This window comes from Pinus tabuliformis, chromosome 6, assembly GCF_031772625.1.
Source record: "Pinus tabuliformis cultivar Carrire ecotype Pingquan chromosome 6, CPIR1, whole genome shotgun sequence".
NCBI classification, from domain to species: domain Eukaryota; kingdom Viridiplantae; phylum Streptophyta; class Pinopsida; order Pinales; family Pinaceae; genus Pinus; species Pinus tabuliformis.
This window is the reverse complement of record NC_142292.1, coordinates 1,147,096,557-1,147,100,432: the sequence shown is the minus strand read 5'-3', so window position 1 is coordinate 1,147,100,432 and position 3,876 is coordinate 1,147,096,557.

Here is a 3,876-nt window from a genome sequence, read left to right as displayed (position 1 = left end):
GTATGGTCATCTCCCAAACTGGGATTTTTTTTTTTTCATTCGACCTCAAAGTAAGGGGAAGGTCGTAGCCACGTCCATGGCCCCCAAGAATGGTTCCACCAAGCAACAGAAGTAAGTGGATGCAGTCCTAGAAGAATACAGTGACATCATCTCCTCACCCATAGGGCTACCCTTGCATTGTCAGGTCAAGAATTCAATCAATCTCACTCTCGAAGCACCTTTTCCTGATGGGACGATATATCATCACTCCATTCTTTAAAATTAAGAGATCAAGTGGCAAATCTAATAGTTGTTGAAAAAAGGGAACATCCAACCAAGTTACTCACCTTGTGGGAGCCCAATTGTATTGTTACAGAAGAAGGATGAAACCTGGAGGCTGCGCATTGATTATCAGGCACTAAAAAAAATCATTGTTATGAACAGGTATCCAATCACATAGATTGATGACCTCCTAGACCAACTTAAGGGGGCCAATTATTTTAGCAAGATTGATCTGAAGTTTGGTTATCACCAGGTTCCAATAGAGGCCATAGATGTATGGAAGACAACCTTTAAATCCAAGGAAGGCCTTTTGTAATGGTTGGTTATGCCCTTCAGGTTGAAAAATGCCCCCACTACTTTTATGAGGCTAATGGATGACATATTGCAACCCTTCACCAAATTTTTCGTGGTGCTTTATCTGGACGACATCATCATCTTCAGTAAGAGTTGGGAAGAACACTTGCAACACATTCGACAAGTCATTCAAACCCTTCGGAAACACAAAATGTGTGCCAACTTGGGGAAATGCACCTTTGGCATGAGCTAGGTCCAATACATGGGGTAAATCATAGATGAGTGTGGCATGCATGTGGACCCGAAAAATATCAAGGTCATTCGGGATTGGCCAGCCCTGACCACTCTAACAGAGCTTCTCTACTTTTTGGGCCTTGCAAATTTTTATCAGAGGTTCGTGTTGGGATTCTCCCCTATCACCTAGCCTTTGAGTTATATTACTAAGGGATGGGGAAAAAGAAATTTTTTTCTAGTCCGAGTCCCAACAGAAGGCATTCGTTGAGTTGAAGTGCCACCTCTACTCTGCATCGGTACTCACACTTCTAGATATCCAGCAACCATTTCAAATCGAGACAGAGGCCTTAGAATATGCTATTGGTGTAATCCTCACCCAACACAAGCATCCATTGGCCTATCATAGTGAGACACTTTCCAATACAATTCAGAAGTAACCCACCTATGATAAATAAATGTATTCCATTGTGTAGGCTTGTCGACAGTGGAAGCACTACATTCTGGGGAAGGAGATGATCATCCACACTGATCACTGACCTCTTTAGTTTATACAGACATAGGGGAAGTTGTAGAATGATTTCCATCAGAAGTGGTCTACATATCTGCAACAATTCTACTTGAACATTAAATACAAAAAAGGAAACACCAATCATGTTGCAGACTGCCTCAGCCGGCCCCCAGTTGTAGCATTGACTATTATTCTCAACTCTTGTGGTCACAAGACCTATGGATGGCCACAACTATACAAAATTGATCCAAAGTTTGCCTCCACATACCAAGTGCTAGTAGATGGTAAGCAAGTTCCTGATTTCCACCTCTAGGATGAATGGCCACATTTGTGTTCCTTCAAGTGAGTGTGCCAAACTAATTTGGGAGGTGCACTATAGTCAGATCTCAAGACAATTTGGGGTGGATAAAATTGTGGTTGTGCTACAAAAGTACTTTTGTTGGCCCAAAATCCGACCAGATGTTAGGAAATATATCATATCCTGCATTGTCTACACCATCGCCAAGCGATCCATCAAGAAGCAAGTTTTGTACACTCCTCTGCCTACTCCCATCCACCCATGGGAATCCATCTCCATGGACTATATGTCTGGCCTCCCTTCTACCAGACATGGTAATTACTGTGCATTTGTGGTCATGGACATATTTTCTAAGATGTATTTATTGGTAGCCTACAAGAAGAGTATCACAGTTGAGGACATTGTCAAACTCTTCTTTGAATGAGTATGGGTACATTTTTGGATCCCATAGACCATTATATTAGATCGGGATATCAGGTTCCTAAGCACATTTTTGTCAAGCCTTTGGACATTATTGGACACCAAGCTCACGAAGTCAACATCCTTCCATCCCTAGACTGATGGCTAGACAGAGGTTGTCAAGAGGATGATAGTGCACATACTCTGCATATAAAACTCCAAGCATCCTCAAACCTAAGATGAGAGTCTTCCATATGCGCATCATAGTTATAATAGAGCTCTCCATAGCTCGACTAGTCGCAGTCCCTTCCAAGTGGGTGTACGATTTCAATCGTTATGTCTGATTGATATTGTCATGCCTCAGCTGATTACACAAACAAAATCCACACATGTATTGTCTGAGGCGGATAAAGCAACTGGATTTATTGAATCCATCCAACACATCTGCCAGTAGGTTCAAGACATCCTGGAGAAGTCAAATGCCAAGTACAAGAAGCGACATGATCATTATTGGTGCCACACAAGTTTTAGGTGGGCAACAAAGTTTGGTTGCATTTGCAGAAAGAATGCCTTACCGAAGCCCATCAAAAGTTCAGACCACTCTGATATGGTCCTTACACCATTCCCAAGGCTATGGGAGACAATGGTTTTGAGCTCATCATTCCCTCATTCCTTGGTTTGCACCCAGTGTTCAATATGGACTGCCTTCAACCATACTTCCCACCATTTATGGACACATTAGACATTCCAGAACAGCTCATACCAACAAATTTAAATCCAGACTGGATGGAACATGCAACAACTGATCAGATTATGGACACATGGGTCAAGAACACTTGCTAGTAGAAGATCCAACTATATCTTTTTGTCAAAGTTGGCCAACACCTGCACCAAGGCAAGTGGGTCACTAGGGACCAAGTTGAACAGAAATTTCCTCACCTCATAGAGCCTCTACACGCAATGGGGACCATTTCTTCGAAAGGGGGGAGGAATGATTCAGGTGGATTTCGTGGCCACCCACCTATTCCACCTAAACCTCCAGTCGGTTTCAATTGTTTCCTTATTTATTTCATCCTTTACTATTTTTAGCAGTTTTTTCAGGTCTTGAACTTTCGAAGTAGTTTTGACCCGCTAAACGGTGTTTTTTTGAAGTCCGTCATAGGCCAATAATTGTAGGGAACAAAACATGTAGTACTCAGAGAGACCTTTCCAATAAGATATCGTACACACAAAATAGAGATAATATGACCAAGTTACGACCCCAGGAAGTTGGCTACCCAACTAACCCCAACGAGGCCCATAAACTCTTGGCATTTCATCTCCTGCGGTCTTAGGGTTTTGGTTGTGTAGCATTTTCTCATGCTTTTCAATAATAAATAGGCCCTTGAGCCTCATTGTAACACAGTTGAGAGGAATGTAACCACCACATCTCTTCTCAGAGATAAGCTACCATCGCCCAAGCTATTCTTATTTCCATTTTGTTTGTAAGCATATTTTAGTATTTTGTATTAATGAAATGAAGAGTTATTTATGCTGCATTTTTGTATTTATGGTTATGTATGTAATTTGTTTCATTCCTGTTTAAATTTGGATAAGTGATATCAGAGTGGTCTGCTCTTTCTCTGTTTATCTCTGCATGCACCCAATGAGGTTAGAATATAAGGAGTTAGGTCTTGAACTGCTCGAACCTTTGTAAGGCTAGCCTCAAAAATCCTGATGGCCTCCAATGGCCAAAGAAAAGAAAGAGGAGACTGAAGGAGATCTTGTCAAAATCTTGCTAAAAGAAGCCCTTGAGTGACAAAGGAATGCGATGATAGACAACTTTTCCCAGATCCTTCAGTGGCTACCCAGCGGTGACACATCTACTTCCAATAGCTACTCT